Here is a 19,291-nt window from a genome sequence, read left to right as displayed (position 1 = left end):
TCGAAAATAGTGCCTTTGTATCTTTTATGTCCACCTGAGAGAGAGAGAGCAGACGGGGCCCTCGGTTTAACGTCTCCTCCGAAAGACGGAACCTCCGACAGTGCAGCACTCCCTCAGCACTGGCACTGGGAGTGTCAGCCTAGCTTTTTGTGCTCAAGTCTCGGGAGTGGGACTCGAACCCACGACCTTCCGACTCACAGGCGAGGCTGCTACCCACTGAGCCACAGCAAAATTCAGCTGAATATAAATGCAGACAGTGAAATTAATCATGGAAAGAGCTAACGCAAAAATGTGACAACAGGAAGTAAGATTTTTTTTTAGACAGGAGCTGTATGCAAATGTGTTTAACATGTTATAGATATGGAAGTGCTCAGCGAGAATCCATAACCGAAGGATTTCTGCGGTTAATGTTAAGTTGAAAGCTACTGAGCTCACCTGGTGGCTCACTTGCTAAGGGAAGCTTGTAACTGTGCCGTACACACCCCCATCCACATCAGTGGGGCTGTGGTGGAAAGGGTGGACAGCTTTAAGTTCCTCGGAGTCCACATCACGGAAGACCTCTCCTGGTCCCTCAATACCTCCTCTCTGGTGAAGAAGGCCCAGCAGCGCCTATATTTCCTAAGGAGGCTGAAGGGATGTAATCTGTCACCCCTGATCCTCTCTAACTTTTACCGCTGCACAATAGAGAGCATCCTGACGAACTGTATCACAGTATGGTATGGCAGCTGTAGCTCCTATGACCGGAAAGCCCTGCAGCGGGTAGTCAAAACTGCCCAACGCATTACCGGCACCCGGCTACCGACCATAGAGCACATATACCAGAAACTTCACCGCCATCTTCAACCTGTCATTGGCCCAGGCAGTAGTCCCTACATGCTTCAAGACCGCCACCATCATGCCTGTGCCTAAACAAGCGGCTGTGACGTGTCTGAACGACTATCGACCTGTCGCACTCACACCCATCATAATGAAGTGTTTCGAGAGACTGGTCTTAGCCCACATCAAAGCCAGTGTTCCCGCTTCCCTCGACCAACACCAGTTTGCCTATCGGGCAAACAGATCAACGGAGGATGCAATCACTACTGCTCTACACTCGGCACTGAATCACCTAGATGGTAAGGAGACCTACATCAGAATGTTGTTTATAGACTACAGCTCAGCATTCAACACTATCGTCCCCAATAAGCTGGCCACCAAACTCCAAACTCTTGGCCTGAACACTTCCCTCTGCAACTGGACCCTGGACTTCCTAACAAACAGACCCCAGTCTGTCAAATTAGGCAACCACACCTCCCCCCCCCTGACCCTGAACACGGGGGCCCCACAAGGATGTGTGCTGAGCCCCCTCCTCTACTCCCTCTTCACCCACGACTGTGTGGCTGTTAATGGTTCCAACACCATCATCAAGTTTGCAGATGACACCACAGTAGTAGGCCAGATCACCAACAATGATGAGTCAGCCTATAGGGAGGAGGTCCAGCATCTCGTGAAGTGGTGCGCCGACAACAACCTGGCCCTTAACACCAAGAAAACAAAGGAAATAATCGTGGACTTCAGGAAGTCCAAAGGCGGAAGTCACACCCCCATCCACATCAATGGGGCGGAAGTGGAAAGGGTGGCCAGCTTTAAGTTCCTCGGAGTCCACATCACGGAAGACCTCTCCTGGTCCCTCAACACCTCCTCTCTGGTGAAGAAGGCCCAGCAGCGCCTATATTTCTTGAGGAGGCTGAAGGGATGTAATCTGTCACCCCCGATCCTCTCTAACTTCTACTGCTGCACTATAGAGAGCATCCTGACAAACTGTATCACGGTATGGTACGGCGGCTGTAGCTCCCATGACCGGAAAGCCCTGCAGCGGGTAGTCAAAACTGCCCAACGCATTACCGGCACCCGGCTACCGACCATAGAACATATATATCAGAAACGCTGCCTACGGAGGGCACGGACCATCATCAAAGACCCTACCCACCCCAGCCACAGTCTGTTCGCCCTCCTACCATCTGGAAGACGCTACAGATGCATTCGCACCCGTACGACCAGATTTAGGAACAGCTTCTTTCCCAGGGCTGTCATCCTACTGAACTCCACAAATAAACACTAAAGCCTGCACATCTGCCGATGCACTTTATTATGGTCATATTTATGCTAATATATATGTACAAATGTATGTTGAAATGTTTAAGTGTCCTAATCCAAATTGTACACTCTCGGGAGCCGCAAGCCTACATTTCGTTGTACTGCACTTGTGCACTAACAATGACAATAAAAGTTGATTTGATTTGATTTGATTTGATTTGAAACGCTGCTTACGGAGGTCACGGTCCATCATCAAAGACCCTACCCACCCCAGCCACAGTCTGTTCGCCCTCCTGCCATCTGGGAGACGCTACAGATGCATTCGCACCCATACGACCAGATTTAGGAACAGCTTCTTTCCCAGGGCTGTCATCCTACTGAACTCCACAAATAAACTCTAAAGCCTGCACATCTGCCAATGCACTTTATTATGGTTATGTTTATGTTAATGTATTACATAGAAACATAGAAGATAGGAGCAGGAGTAGGCCATTCGGCCCTTCGAGCCTGCTCCGCCATTCAATGTGATCATGGCTGATCATCCAATTCAGTACCCTGTCCCTGCCTTCTCCCCATATCCCTTGATCCCTTTAGCCTCAAGAAATATATCCAACTCTTTCTTGAATATATTTAATGAACTGGCCTCCACCGCCCTCTGTGGCAGAGAATTCCACAGGTTCACCACTCTCTGGGTGAAGAAATTCCTCCTCATTTCAGTCCTAAATGGCTTACCCCTTATCCTTAGACTATGACCCCTGGTTCTGGACTCCCTGGCCATCAGAAACATCCTTCCTGCATCTAGTCTGTCCAGACCTGACAGAATTTTATAGGTTTCGATGAGATCCCCTCTCAATCTTCTAAACTCCAGTGAGTATAAGCCCAATCGACACAATCTCTCCTCATACGTCATTCCTGCCATCCCAGGTATCAGCCTGGTGAATCTTCGCTGCACTCCCTCCATGGCAAGAACGTCCTTCCTCAGGTAAGGTGACCAAAACTGCACACAATACTCAAGGTGCGGTCTCACCAAGGCCCTGTACAACTGTAGCCAGGGCCCCAAACACCCCTTCCAGGTGAAACAGCGATTTACTTGTACTTCTCGCAATCTAGTATACTGTATTCGCTGCTCACGATGCGGTCTCCTCTACATTGGGGAGACCAAACGCAGATTGGACGACCGCTCTGCGGAACACCTCCGTTCAGTCCGTAAGGGTGACCCCGAGCTTCCGGTCGCCTGTCATTTTAATTCACCGCTCCATTCCCACTCGGACCTCACCGTCCTTGGCCTCTTGTATTGTTCCACGGAAGCTCAACGTAAACTCGAGGAACAGCACCTCATCTTCCGATTAGGCAGTCTGCAGCCTTCCGGACTCAATATCGAGTTCAACAATTTCAGATCATAAGCTCGGCCCCCATTTCATTTTCTCTTGTAATTGTTCCACTCCTTTCCCCCCCCCCACTTTCCTTTTGTTTCTCTCTCACACCTGGCAGCTATCTTTTGCCCTGCCAGTACACTTTACACCTAATCCCAGCCTATCACCATCTCGTCTAGCTTCTAATCTCTTTTACTTCTTTTGTTTCTTTTATTCTTTTGTCCGATCGCAGCCCTGCCTCCGATCTAGTTTCTTTTCTTTCCAGTTTTGAAGAAGGGTCCAACCCGAAACATCAACTCAAATTTCTCTCCACGGGTGTTGCCTGACCTGCTGAGTTTTTCCAGCATTTTCTGTTGTTATTTCGGATTTCCAACATCTGCAGTATTTTGCTATCGTACTAGTGTTTGGTTCACTGCCACACCTCTTCTAGGAATGCCTACCTTGAAGAAGTTCTGCTCTTCTCTTCGACGGGATCTCCGTTTGGCTCTTCAACCTTGTTCATCTTCATTACTTTCAGTTTCCCTTCTCGTGTTTGATCAGGTATCTGCCAAGACTCGGTTTCACAGCCACATCATTTTCCTCAGCAACTGTCTCCGGTTCCGACTTACTCCACGTGGATTCCAACTAAACTTCCACCCTTCGTGCTTCGGATCCACCCAGGATTACAAATATCTCCAAGATATTCATCGTTCCTCGAACTACTGCTCTCGCCGCATCCTGAGATCCACGCTCAACGCCATGCGGCGCCACATGAACACACTCGACTTCTCTCTTCAGCAACACCGGCGCACTCTATCTCAAAGCTGTCCGGGTCCACAGTTCCATTTCATCCTTCGACTCATCCGACGCGTCAACAAAAAACTTTTCTTCTTCCTTTCCGATGTCAAGGATCGCAAGCTTCATCAACTCTTGGACACCAACGCCCCTCCGGAACCTTCTTCCCCTTCACTTTCCTCTGACCCCCCTTCTCCCAATCCCACCCCCTGCCGCGTTTTCACTATCCCCTCTGACCTTCCACTCTCTGACCCTGAACGATCAGTCCTCAGCAAAGGCCTGAGCTTCATCCCCTTACGCCCCCACCTCAATGAATTTCGAGCTCGGCACGATGTTGAGCTCTTTTTCCGCCGCCTTCGTCTCCGTGCCCACTTCACTGGCCAGGAGTCTTCCCCCCGCACAACTGACCCTTTCTCCCGCTTGCAGAATTCCCGTTCTACCTGGACCCCTCCCCCTGGCCTCTTACCCTCTCTAGATCTTTTCATCGCTAACTGCCGCCGTGACATCGGCCGTCTCCATTTCTCTGCTCCCCTCACTCACTCCAACCTACCTCCCTCTGAACTTGCAGCACTCCATTCTCTTAGATCCAACCCTGACATTGTCATTAAACCCGCTGACAAGGGTGGTGCTGTTGTTGTTTGGCGTACTGACCTCTACCTAGCGGAAGCTGAACGCCAACTCTCCGACACCTCCTCCTACCTCCACCTGGACCATGACCCCACTACCGAACATCAAACCACCGTTTCCAAGACTGTCACTGACCTCATCTCCTCTGGAGATCTTCCCCCTGCTGCCACCAACCTCATAGTTCCCCAACCCCGCACAGCCCGCTTCTACCTCCTTCCCAAGATCCACAAACAGGACTGCCCTGGTAGACCCATCGTTTCAGCCTGTTCTTGCCCTACAGAACTTATCTCTTCCTATCTTGACTCTATCTTTTCTCCCCTTGTCCAGTCTCTTCCCACCTACATCCGCGACTCTTCGGACACCCTCCGCCACTTTAACAGTTTCCAGTTTCCTGGCCCCAACCGCTTCCTTTTCACCATGGACGTACAATCCCTCTACACCTCCATCCCCCACCCGGATGGCCTGAGGGCGCTCCGCTTCTTCCTTGAACAGAGGCCCGACCAGTCCCCATCCACCACGACCCTCCTCCGCCTGGCTGAACTTGTTCTCACATTGAACAACTTCTCCTTTAACTCCACTCATTTCCTCCAAATCAAAGGTGTTGCCATGGGTACCTGCATGGGTCCTAGCTATGCCTGCCTTTTCGTGGGCTATGTGGAACAATCTTTGTTCCAGTCCTACTCGGGTCCCCTCCCTCACCTCTTTTTCCGATACATTGATGACTGTATCGGTGCCGTTTCCTGCTCTCGCCCCGAACTTGACAATTTCATTCACTTTGCCTCCGATTTCCACCCTTCCCTCACCTTCACATGGTCCATCTCGGACTCTTCCCTTCCCTTCCTCGACTTCTCCGTTTCCATCTCTGGGGATAGGTTATCGACCAATATTTACTACAAGCCCACTGACTCCCACAGCTACCTGGACTACACTTCCTCCCACCCCGCTTCCTGTAAGGACTCTATTCCATTCTCCCAGTTTCTCCGCCTCCGCCGTATCTGCTCCGACGACGCCACCTTCCACACCAGTGCTTCAGACATGTCTTCCTTTTTCCGCAACCGAGGATTCCCCTCTACTGTGGTTGACACTGCCCTCGACCGTGTCAGTTCTATCTCCCGCACTTCTGCCCTCACCCCTGCCCCTCCCTCCCGGAACCACGATAGGGTTCCCCTTGTCCTCACCTTTCACCCCACCAGCCTCCACATTCAACGGATCATCCTCCGGCATTTCCGCTACCTCCAAAGTGATCCCACCACCAAACGTATCTTCCCCTCCCCTCCCCTTTCAGCATTCCGCAGGGACCGCTCCCTCCGAGACACCCTAGTCCACTCCTCTATCACCCCAAACAGCCCTTCCTCTTCGCCTGGCACCTTCCCGTGCAAGCGGAGGAGATGTAACACCTGCCCCTATACCTCCCCCCTTCCCACTGTCCAGGGCCCCAAACACCCCTTCCAGGTGAAACAGCGATTTACTTGTACTTCTCGCAATCTAGTATACCGTATTCGCTGCTCACGATGCGGTCTCCTCTACATTGGGGAGACCAAACGCAGATTGGACGACCACTCTGCGGAACACCTCCGTTCAGTCCGTAAGGGTGACCCCGAGCTTCCGGTCGCCTGTCATTTTAATTCACCGCTCCATTCCCACTCGGACCTCACCGTCCTTGGCCTCTTGTATTGTTCCACGGAAGCTCAACGTAAACTCGAGGAACAGCACCTCATCTTCCGATTAGGCAGTCTGCAGCCTTCCGGACTCAATATCGAGTTCAACAATTTCAGATCATAAGCTCGGCCCCCATTTCATTTTCTCTTGTAATTGTTCCACTCCTTTCCCCCCCCCCACTTTCCTTTTGTTTCTCTCTCACACCTGGCAGCTATCTTTTGCCCTGCCAGTACACTTTACACCTAAACCCAGCCTATCACCATCTCGTCTAGCTTCTAATCTCTTTTACTTCTTTTGTTTCTTTTATTCTTTTGTCCGATCGCAGCCCTGCCTCCGATCTAGTTTCTTTTCTTTCCAGTTTTGAAGAAGGGTCCAACCCGAAACGTCAACTCAAATTTCTCTCCACGGATGTTGCCTGACCTGCTGAGTTTTTCCAGCATTTTCTGTTGTTATGTAGCAAGATATCCTTGTTCCTGTACTCGAACCCTCTTGCTATGAAGGCCAACATACCATTTGCCTTCTTAACTGCCTGCTGCACCTGCATGCTTACCTTCAGCGACTGGTGCACAAGGACACCCAGGTCTCTTTGCACTTCCCCTTCTCCCAATCTATTGCCATTCAAATAATAATCTGCCTTCCTGTTTTTGCCACCAAAGTGGATAACCTCACATTTATCCACATTATAGTGCATTTGCCATGTTTCTGCCCAATCACCCAACCTGTCCAAATCGTACTGGAGTTTCCCGACATCCTCCTCGCAGCTTACCCTCCCGCCCAGCTTTGTGCCGTCTGCAAATTTGGAGATATTACATCCAATTCCCTCGTCCAGATCATTAATATATATTGTGAACAGCTGGGGTCCTAGGACCGATCCTTGCGCTACCCCACTAGTCACTGCCTGCCACTCGGAAAACGACCCGTTTATTCCAACTCTTTGCTTTCTGTCCGCCAACCAGTTCTCTATCCAAGTCAATACCTTGCCCCAATCCCATGTGCCTTAATTTTGCATGCCAAATGTATGTCGAATGTTTAAATGTCTTAACCTAAATGTACACTCTTGGGAGCCGCAAGCCTACATTTCGTTGTACTGCACTTGTGCACTAACAATGACAATAAAGTTGATTATGATTATGATTATGAAGGTCCCAATTTCCATTCCCAGTCAGTGCAAGGTTGTCTGATCTTAGCCAGGGCGCTGGTAAGGGGTGCTACTGTTGGCCTCAACACCCTCAAGGTTAGAGAGGGAGTGGTGGGTGGGTGGCAGGGGGAGGGGGGCGGGGAGGTGGTGGTGGAAACCAGCCAGGGTTCTCGCTCCTGATCACTATCCAGTGACCTCTGCTGAATGGGTGGTATGTCGTGCGAGGGGGAAAGGCCGGGCTCTGCGGAGACGCACTCTCAAGGCTCAAGGTGTCGCACGGCTGCCCGGGCGAGGTACCAGAGAGGTTAGCGAGCACCTGTGGGACCGTGCCGCCGCGTGACCGGACGTTGGGAGAACATCTGCAAAAAAAAAAAGGAAAAACAAAAACAAGGATATAAAGAGCTGTGTGCACAGAGCTGGGAGCATCTGCTAAACGGAATGGCTTGCTATACAGGAAATTTGGTGAGAGTGGGAATTCGGGGCAAGGAGGTGCTAAGTGCTTTAAATCAAGGGGCAACAGTAAATAGATAAATAATCAGAGTAATTAATTAGATCTAAAGAGATTTTTTTTTTAAAGCAAGATGATGGAACAGCTGAGACCCGTTGCCTGCAATTCCTTTGCCATGTGGGAACTCCTGAGCGCTTCATGTGTCCTGGATGATCACGCGTGCAGGAAGTGCCTTCTGTTGCTCGAACTCGAGCTCAGGGTTTAGAAACATAGAAAAATAGGAGCAGGAGTAGGTCATTCGGCCCTTCGAGCCTGCTCCGCCATTCACCACACGGACTGCAGCGGTTCAAGAAGGCGGCTCTCCACCACCTTCTCAAGGGCAACTAGGGATGGGCAATAAATGCTGGCCTTGCCAGCGACGCCCAGGTCCCATAAGCGAATAAAAAAAAATACGATCATGGCTGATCCTCTATCTCAATACCATATTCCCGCTCTCTCCCCATACCCATTGATGCCTTTTGTGTCTGAACTTGGACCAGCTGGAGTCACTGCAGGGCGTACGGGTTGGCTGAGAATTTCCTGGCGTGCTCGTTCTAGGAGGTGGTCACCCCTGCAGCTACAGAGGGCTCAGGAGGATAGTTAAGTGGGTGGCCATCCGGCAGGGTAGGAAGAGGCAAGGCAGTGCAGGAATCCTCCGGGACTCTCAAACCGGTTTTCAGCGCCGAATACCACTGAGGGTGGCGACGCCTCGGGGGAAGCGCAGTCTAGAGCACGCCCACGCCGATTGACTGCACAGGGAGGCACAGCAAAGTGTAGAAATGCCGTGGTTGTGATGAAATATGCCATTCATCAGGCACTCTGTATTCTCTGTGTTTGATTGTGCCTGTGACTGTGACAAGCAGGCGAGTTTAGTTTCAGTTTCATTTCCTTACCTGTATTGTATTGTGTATAGGGCTCCGCCCATACCTGGCCCCTACTTAAGCAGGCCCCAGCGTGTCTCACAGGCAGTACAGCAGATCTCTGGATGAGAGACACTTCTCCACTGTGTATTACTTTCTGAGTTAATAAAAGCCTTGCTTTGCTCCGTTAACGTTGAGTCTCGCATTCATTGAGGCACATCAGCGGTCATAGGGGATTCGACAGTCAGTGCGATAAGGCAGGCGTTTCTACAACTGCCGATGTAAAAGTATGGGCTGATAAATGAAAGTCAGCACGGATTTGTTAGAGGAAAACCGCGTTTGACTAACTTGATCGAGTTCTTTGATGAAGTAATGGAGAGGGTTGATGAGGGTAGTGCGGTTGATGTTGTGTATATGGACTTTCAAAAGGCGTTTGACACCGTACTACATAATAGAAACGGAGAGAGATTACAAAATGCTGAGGTACAGAGGGATCTGGGGATCCTTGTACATGAATCACAAAATGTTAGCATGCAGGTACAGCAAGTAATTAGGAAGGCAAATGGAATGTTGGCCTTAATTGCAAAGGGAATGGAGTATAAAAGTAGGGAAGTCCTGTTACAACTGTACAGGACATTGGTGAGACCACACCTGGAGTACTGCGTACAGTTTTGGTCTCCTTATTTAAGGAAGGATATACAGGAAACTCTTTGGTATCCGGCACCGACGGGACCGGCGCGTTGCTGGTTGATCACAAATTCCGGATGACGGAGAGGGTTATCTACCGAGGGTATTTTTAACAAGGAAAAATAAAAAAATCAAGAAACGTGCAGTATACAGTAATTGGGTACTCACTTGCAGAATGTTGTGTTAAATGGATGGTGGAAGATGCTTGATTAAGTACAGTACTGCCAGTTGAAGGTAATGCAATGCAATGACTACCAGCAGCGTGGGAGACACACAGTACCCCTGTAAAATGGCGGATCAGAAGAGACTACCGGCAGCGCGGGAGAGTCAGACTCCTGTTACAGGGGGATTGAGGTGTTCCGACTCCCGACAGCGCCAAGAAGTCAAGTAGTGACAGTTTGGAGAACTACCCCCACTGACTAACTCGGCCACCGCGGGAGACTCGGACTCGGCAACATTGCCGGTTATTGAGGTGTTGTTTTTGGAGTGAGAATTTTACCGGTTAAGAGAGAATTCTGGATATTTAGGTGCTGTTTAAACGAGAGTTTCCTGTACTTGCATTGGAGGCAGTTCAGAGAAGGTTCACGAGGTTGATTCCGGAGATGAAGGTGTTGGATGAGAGGGGATCTTATTGAAACATATAAGATTCTGAAGGGGATTGACAGGGTGGATGCTGAGAGGATGTTTCCCCTCGTGGGGGAATCTAGAACGAGGGGGCATAATTTCAGAAACATAGAAACATAGAAGATAGGAGCATAGAATATGGGGGCACCCTTTTAAATTGGAAATGAGGAGGAATTTCTTCTCTCAGAGGGTCGTGAATCTTTGGAATTCTCTTCCCCAGAGAGCTGTGGAGGCGGAGTCAGTGAATATATTTAAGGTGGAGATAGACAGATATTTGAAAGGTAAGGGAGTCGAGGGTTATGGAGAACGGGCAGGGAAGTGGAGTTGAGGCCAAGATCAGATCAGCCATGATCTTATTGAATGGCGGAGCAGGCTCGAGGGGGCTCGAGGGGCCAAATGACCTACTCCTGCTCCTGCGTCTTATGTAGACTTGTTAGCACAATTAAAGCCCATGGGATTAAAGGGGCAGTGGCAACGTGGATACAAAATTGTTTAAGGAACAGAAAGCAGAGAGCAGTGGTGAAGGGTTGTTTTTCAGACTGGAGGGAAGTATACAGTGGTGTTCCCCAGGGGTAGTAAGACCACTCCTCTTTTTCATATATATTAATGACTTGGACTTGGGTATACAGGGCATCATTTCAAAGTTTGCAGATGATACGAAACTCGGAAATAGGCCCAGAAATTCGGCTCTCCCCGGGCGAGTACGCACGGGGTGCTCACCCGTAGGCCGAATGGAATTGCCGGTTTCCTGCATGCACTGCGCATGCGCGGGAAACCGGCACTTCCCATCCTCTGAACGAAGGGGTTCAGAGGTCGAACGCGCGCGCAGGGGAGGCTGCGCGTGCGCTTTGAACGTAGGTTTTTTTCCCCGGTTTTCCCGGGAGGGTAAGCCTGCAGGATTTACACATTTAAAAATCAGGCGTAAGGCCTGCTTTTTGCAAGGTAAGTGGTCAATTAATTAAAATTAAAACATTTTTTCCACAGGTTTATTATTTTTAAATACTTTAAAGCAAGGTAAGTTTATTTTTAGCCCCGTTATAATATAAAATTATTTTTTTCAAAAATTTAAATGAATGTTTACAGAATCACAGAAACCCCACAGTGCAGATAGAGGCCATTTCGGCCCATCAAGCCTGCACCGACACATATCCCACCCTATCCCCGTAACCCCACGTATTTAATCCCCCCTAACACTAAGGGTCAATTTATCATAGCCAATCAACCTAACCCGCACATCTTTGGACTGTGGGAGGAAACCGGAGCACCCGGAGGAAACCCACGCAAACACGGGGAGAATGTGCAAACTCCACACAGACAGTCACCCGAGGCCGGATTCGAACCCGGGTCCCTGGCGCTGTGAGGCAACAGTGCTAACCACTATGCCACCGTACATTAAATTTAATGTAATTTATAGTTTATTTAAAAAGCGTGATTTAAAAAAAAAATTATTTGAAGGTTTACTGCTATTTTGGGCCCGTAGCAGTTATAAGTTTTGACAGGTCTTCCTGTCAATCTTATGAATGGGCTTTTCCCTCCTCCGATTGGCTGCCCATGGCTCACGTGATCCCAGGGGACGCATCGCACTAACTACGCCCCTGGGACACGCAAGCACAGCGCGCCGGCAGCTGGGCCAGGCCCCAGAGCGGAATTCCACGGGGCCCTACAGCTCAACTGCCGGCGCGCAAGGTAAGTGCAGGTCGGGGGCTTGCACCCGCGGGAAGCCCCCGACCCAAATTTCTGGGCCATAGTAATCAGTGAGGAGGAGAGTAACAGACTTCAGGAGGACATAAGGCAGACTGGTGAAATGGGCAGACACATGGCAGATGGAATTTATTGCAGAGAAGTGTGAAATTATAAATTTTGGTAGAAAGAATGAGGAGAGGTAATATGAACTAAATGGCACAATTTTAAAGGGGGTGCAGGAACAGAGAGACCTGGGATATATGTACACAACTCTTTGAAGGTGGCCTGACAAGCTGAGAAGGCTGTTAAAAAGCATATGGGATACTTGGCTTTATTAATAGAGGAATAGAGTACAAAAGCAAGGCAGTTATGCTAAACCTGTATAAATCACTGGTTAGGCCTCAGCTGGAGTATTGTGTCCAATTCGGGGCACCACGCTTTAGGAAGGATGTCAAGGCCTTGGAGAGGGTGCGGAGGAGATTTACCAGAACGGTACCAGGGGATGAGGGACTTCAGTTACGTGGAGAGACGGGAGAAGCTGGGCTTGTTCTCCTTAGAGCAGAGAAGGTTGAGAGGAGATTTAATAGAGGTGTTCAAAATCATGAATGGTTTTGATGGAGTAAATAAGGAGATACTGTTTCCACTGGCAGGAGGGTCGGTAACCAGAGGACACAGATTTAAGGTGATTGGCAAAAGAACCAGAGGCAACATGAGGAAACTTTTTTTTACGCAGCGAGTTGTTGTGATCTGGAACGCACTGCCTGAAAGGGCGGTGGAGGCAGATTCAATAGTAAACATTCAAAAGGAAATTGGATAAATAACTTGAATGGGAATTTTTTTTCAGGGCTATGGGGAAAGAGCAGGGGGGAGTGGGATTAATTGGCTCTACCAAACAGCCCGGCACCAGCATGATGGGCCGAATGGCCTCCTTCTGTGCTGTATCATTCTATGATTCCATAGCGTGCCCCCACAGCATCTAGACAAAGGGACATCTGTCATGGGGTTTCTGAACGGGGCTGGTCCAGGATTGGAGCGACATCTTGATAATACAGACACTGCATTATTGAACAAAAGCACCAAAGTATTTGCACTTTAGCTATTACAGGAAACTTTCGTTTATCCGGAGGTTAAATGTCCGGAAAGCTCTATCTACCGGCAAAATTCAGGAGTCGGTTCAGATAAGTTTTTTTTCTTTTCGTTGCTTTTTTTCTCCAGTTAGGCTCTGCAAGGTCTAGCTGAAGCTGTTACTTAGCTACAGAGACGCTTGCAAGCTACGGCCGACTGTTTTGAAGCTGTTGCTAAGCAACAGGGTTTGTTGCTTCACACGGAGCTTCTGAGCTCCGTATGTTTTAACATTAGCGCTGGTTTGTCCGGCAGTTTTGATGGGACGGCAACAGCTCGGTCCCGTCAGTGCCGGATACCCGAAAGTTTCCTGTAATATACGCCCCCATCAAAGATTTGCCATGTTTGTTTTTATTCTCGATTGGTATGCACTCCTCCTACCTAACTCTTCCTGGAACCTCACTAAAGTACTTCCTGTTATAGGGCTAACGCCAATTAATGGTGCTTTACTTCTATGATTCTCTTCCAAGAAAACCTACGAGTAAATATCATTCTCGATTATCTAGTGCAGTCACACCGTGATTGTCTTTGGACTGGCCACTTTGGCCCTTTCTGGGAATGCCACGCCCTTTGTGAAGTTGCTTGGAGATTTTGGGACACCTTGGTTCTGAATCCCATGGACATTCTGGGATTGATTGGTTCTGAATCCCAAGGACATTCTGGGATTGATTGGTTCTGAATCCCAAGGACATTCTGGGATTGATTCTCTGAACCCCATGGACATTCTGACACTTCTACCACTTGCCCAGCTACATTCCCTAGAATTAGGTCCAGTACCGCCCCCTCTCTTGTAGGACTTTCTACATGCTGGCTCAAAAAGCTCTCCTGGATGCACTTTAAGAATTCAACACCCTCTAAGCCTTTCACACTCTGACTATCCTAGTTAATATTGGGGAAGTTGAAATCCCCTACTATTATTATCCTATTATTTCTACACTTCTCTGAGATTTGCCTACATATCTGTTCCTCTATCTCCCCCTGACTGTTTGGGGGGCCTATAGTACACTCCCTTGCCCCCTTTTTGTTTTTAAGTTCTACCCATATGGCCTCATTAGAGGAACCTGCTAAGATATCATCCCTCCTTACAGCAGTAATTGACTCCTTGATTAATTTTGCGACACCCCCTCCTCTTTTACACCCCCCTCTGTCTCGCCTGAAGATTCTATACCCCGGAATATTGAGCTGCTAGTCCTGCCCCTCCCTCAACCATGTCTCTGTGATAGCAACAATATCATACCCCCCATGTGTTCATCAACACCTTCAATTCATCTGCCTTACTCGCAAGACTCTTTGCATTAAAATAAATGCCATCCAACCTTGCCATACTCCCTTGTGCTGTTACATATTTGCTCTGCCTTCCAGGCTGACTTGTTTTTTCCTCTATATTTGGCTGTGCATCACCCCTTACTATAGCTCCACTCTGTATCCCATCCCCCTGCCAAATTAGTTTAAACCCCCCCCCAGCAGCACTAGCAAGCCTCCCCGCAAGGATGTTGGTCCCGTTCCGGTTCAGATGCACCCGTCCGACTTGTACAGGTCCCACCTTCCCAAGAAGCAGACCCTGTGATCCAGGAAACTAAAGCCCTCCCTCCTGCACCAACTCTTTAGCCACGCATTCATCTGCTCTATCCTCCTATTCCTATACTCACTAGCACGTGGCACCAGGAGTAATCCAGAGATTAACATAGAAACATAGAAGATAGGAGCAGGAGTAGGACATTCGGCCCCTCGAGCCTGCTCCGCCATTCAATGAGATCATGGCTGATCATCCAAATTCAGTACCCTGTCCCTGCTTTCTCCCCATATCCCTTGATCCCTTTAGCTTTAAGAAATATATCTAACTCCTTCTTGAATATATTTAATGAATTGGCCTCCACTGCCTTCTGTGGTAGAGAATTCCACAGGTTCACCACTCTCTGGGTGAAGTAATTCCTCCTCATCACTGTCCTAAATGGCTTACCCCTTATCCTTAGACTGTGACCCCTGGTTCTGGACTCCCCGGCCATCGGGAACATCCTTCTTGCATCTAGTCTGTCTAGTCCTGTTAGAATTTTATAAGTTTCAATGAGATCCCCTCTCATTCTTCTAAACTCCAGCGAGTATAAGCCTAATCGACCCAATCTCTCCTCATACGTCATTCCTGCCATCCCAGGTATCAGTCTGGTGAATCTTCGCTGCACTCCCTCCATGGCAAGAACATTCTTCCTCAGATAAGGCGGCCAAAACTGCACACAATACTCAAGGTGTGGTCTCACCAAGGCCCTGTACAACTGCAGCAAGACATCCTTGTTCCTGTACTCGAACCCTCTCGCTACAAAGGCCAACATACCATTTGCCTTCTTAACCGCTTGCTGCACCTGCATGCTTACCTTCAGCGACTGGTGCACAAGGACACCCAGGTCTCGTTGCACTTCCCCTTCTCCCAATCTATTGCCGTTCAGATAATAACCTGCCTTCCTGTTTTTGCCACCAAAGTGGATAACCTCGCATTTATCCTCATTATACTGCATCTGCCATGCTTCTGCCCAATCACCCAACCTGTCCAAATCATCCTGGAGTTTCTCGGCATCCTCCTCACAGCACACACGCCCACCCAGCTTTGTGTCGTCTGCAAACTTGGAGATATTACATCTAGTTCCCTCATCTAGATCATTAATATATATTGTGAATAGCTGGGGTCCAAGGACCGATCCCTGTGGTACCCCCACTAGTCACTGCCTGCCACTCGGAAAAAGACCCGTTTATTCCAACTCTTTGCTTCCTGTCTGCCAACCAGTTCTCTATCCAAGTCAGTACCTTACCCCCAATCCCATGTGCCTTAACTTTACATGCTAATCAATTACAACCTTTGAGGTCCTGCTTTTTAATCTGCTCCCTAGCTCCCTAAATTCTCGTTGCAGGACCTCATCCTTCTTTCTACCCATGTCGTTGGTACCAATGTGAACCACGACCTCTGACTGTTTGCCCTCCCCCTTCAGAATGCCCTGCACATTCCCTGGACATTCTGGGATTGATTGGTTCTGAATCCCATGGACAGTCTGGGATTGCTTGTGTCTGAATCCCAAGGACATTCTGGGATTGATTAGTTCTGAATCCCAAGGACATTCTGGGATTGATTGGTTCTGAATCCCATGGACATTCTGGGATTGCTTGTGTCTGAATCCCAAGGACATTCTGGGATTGATTAGTTCTGAATCCCATGGACATCTAGGATTTCTCAGCTGTGTCCGGCTACCGTGCCTGACCTGGGACTCCCTAAGTTCTCCCATCCCCTTATTTTCCAAACTCTATTGCAAGGCTTGTCTAAGAGATACCAGCGTGATGGTGTTGAAGATGAACACGGCCAGGACAGCTGAACCGAAGAAGCAGAAGACGATCAGCTCAGTAGTGACGCACTGTCTCCCGCTGACCAGGCAGGTGCACTTCTGCGGGGGGGACAGCGGCTTCTCGTGCATGAACCATCGGCACGGCGGCAAGAGGGGATCCATGGAGAATGGCGTGGGAGGTCGAGGCGCCCGACAGGCAGGGTGGGGAGAGAGAGAAGAGATGGGTAACTTGGGCAGGGCGGGCAAGGAGAGGAGCCGGAGCAGGTCTGGGCTCTAGGCTTTGAATGAAAGCAGTGCTGGCCAGGGGAGCTGGAGGAGGAGGAGCTTAGATGTGTGTCAGACTCCTACATTGTGACTCTGGTCAAGGGGTCATTCACCTTTTGTTACGCTCCAGGGCACACGGCAGCCTCGCTTTCTCAAATTGAGATTGAGCAATACTGCAGATCTTGTGTTGCTCCAACCTTTCAACCTTTCAGTAGGTGAACCAAAAGCACTTTAGTTGAGACAGGGCTAGAGAAAGTGCTTTGATTTGATTTACAGACAGCAAGTGAACTTGCAGAGGAACAGTTCATTGAAACAAAAGCGAAATACTGCGGAGGCTGGAAGTCCGAAATAAAAACAGAAAATGCTGGAGACACTCAGCAGGTCAGGCAGCATCTGTGGAGAGAGAAACAGAGTTAACGTTTCAGGTCGATGACCCTTCGTCAGAACTGGAAAAAGCTGGAGATGGAACAGTTTTTTAAGCAAGTGTAAAGGCAGGGAAAGATGAGCACGGCCAGGACACATGGCAGCTGTCGATCATTCTGCCATTGTCATTTACACTTCATCTAGGGTCATCTTTTGTTAACTTGTCCCATTACCACCTCCTTTTGTCTCTTAATCTCTCCCGCCTTCCACCCTATCACAGACCTTCCCTTTTGTTCTTTCCTCCCCTCCCCCCCTTTTCCCTGCCCCCTACACTTGCTTAAAAACCTGTTCCATCTCCAGCTTTTTCTAGTTCTGACAAAGGGTCATCGACCTGAAACGTTAACTCTGTTTCTCTCTCCACAGATGCTGCCTGACCTGCTGAGTATTTCCAGCATTTTCTGTTTTTCTAACAGTTCATTGAATCTCACTTAACTTCCCTTCATGTACATTTAGATGTAATGGAGAACTTATACCAGAACTGAGAGGTTATAACTACACAGTTCAGATCAGAAGAGGGTACCCCCTGATCATATAATTAGATGTTGGGCGATACGGGCACACTCCTGAACATACGACGCCGGGACCGCTTATGGGAGTGGCCAGCGCCGCTGAACCCGAGAGAATATCTCACGGCAGACCTGAAACTTGTAACACTTCATCTGTACTGCATGAATCACCCAGGCGGGTTGGCACGGCCCTTGCCTTCATTCCCCCCCCCTCCCCCCCCGGGCTTTTGTCTTCAACAAACCAAGCTGAAGGACAAAGACCCACTACAAGCACCAACAAGGATGGAAGAGTAAGAGAAGACATCGAGGTGATTCAGGAAATAATGATGGCATCAAGCTTGGGACTTAAATGACTATTCTAGGAGGAAGGAAAAACTTAGAAGGGGAAGGAGCTCTACAGTTTTGATGTACCTGAAAAAAAGAAAGACTTGCATTTATATAGCACCTTTCATGATGTCCCAAAGCACTTTACAGCCAATGAAGTATTTTTGAAGGGTAATCATTAGGGAAACATGTAGTCACTGTTGTAATCTAGGAAACGGGACAGCAAGTTCCCACAAACAGTATAGTGATAATGACCAGATAATCTGTTTATTAGTTTTGTTGATTGAGGGATAAATATTGGCCCCAGGACACCGGGGAGAAGTCCCCATGCTCTTCTTCGAAATAGTGCCATAGGATCTTTTATGTCCACCTGAGACAGCAGACGGGGCCTCGGTTTAACGTCTCATCCGAAGACGGCACCTCCGACAGTGCAGCACTCCTTCAGTATCGCACTGGGAGTGTTGGCCTAGATTTTTGTGCTCAAGTCTCTGGAGTGGGACTTGAACCCACAACCTTCTGACTCAGAGGCGAGCGAGAGTGCCACCCACTGAGCCACAGCTGACACTCTGAAGAAGGCCAGAGGCGACATGAGGGAAAAAAATGATGCAACGAGCGGTTAAGATTTGGAATGCATTGCCTGATAGGGTGGTGAATACAGATTCAATAGTAGCCTTCAGAAGGGAATTGGATACTCAAAGGAGAAAAAATTGCAGGGATATGGGGAAAGAGCGGGGGAGTGGGGCTGACTGGATTACTCTTCGATAGAGCCGGTGCAGACTCGATGGGCCGAATGGTCTCCTTCTGTGCTCTACTAGTCTATAATTCTAGGCCGTTCAATGAGACTTTACCAAAATAAGGAGGAAGACTGTATAGGATGACATAGAAACATAGAAGATAGGAGCAGGAGTAGGCCATTCGGCCCCTCGAGACTGCTCCGCCATTCAATGCGATCATGGCTGATCATCCAAATTCAGTACCCGGTCCCTGCTTTCTCCCCATACCCCTTGATCCCTTTAGCCTTAAGAAATATATCCAACTCCTTCTTGAATATATTTAATGTATTGGCCTCTACTGCCTTCTGTGGTAGAGAATGCCACAGGTTCACCACTCTCTGGGTGAAGAAATTCCTCCTCATTTCTGTCCTAAATGGCCTACCCCTTATCCTTAGACATGATTGGAAAGATGAGAGGTAAGTTAAGAGGAACAACCATAGCAGTAATAAGGCAAGAGGTAGCGAGACATCGAAGGCAAGTGACAGACCACCAATCAGATCACAGGCTTTACCTTGCGTCTTGTGTGGTGTGTGCAATAGATGCTGGAAGAGCCTCCTCAGATAGG

Source organism: Somniosus microcephalus, unplaced genomic scaffold, assembly GCF_052327205.1.
Source record: "Somniosus microcephalus isolate GS21.2 unplaced genomic scaffold, FLI_Smic_1.0 unresolved_chr4, whole genome shotgun sequence".
In the NCBI taxonomy this organism is placed as follows: domain Eukaryota; kingdom Metazoa; phylum Chordata; class Chondrichthyes; order Squaliformes; family Somniosidae; genus Somniosus; species Somniosus microcephalus.
The sequence above is the reverse complement of the archived record's forward strand: the minus strand, read 5'-3'. Positions refer to the sequence as shown.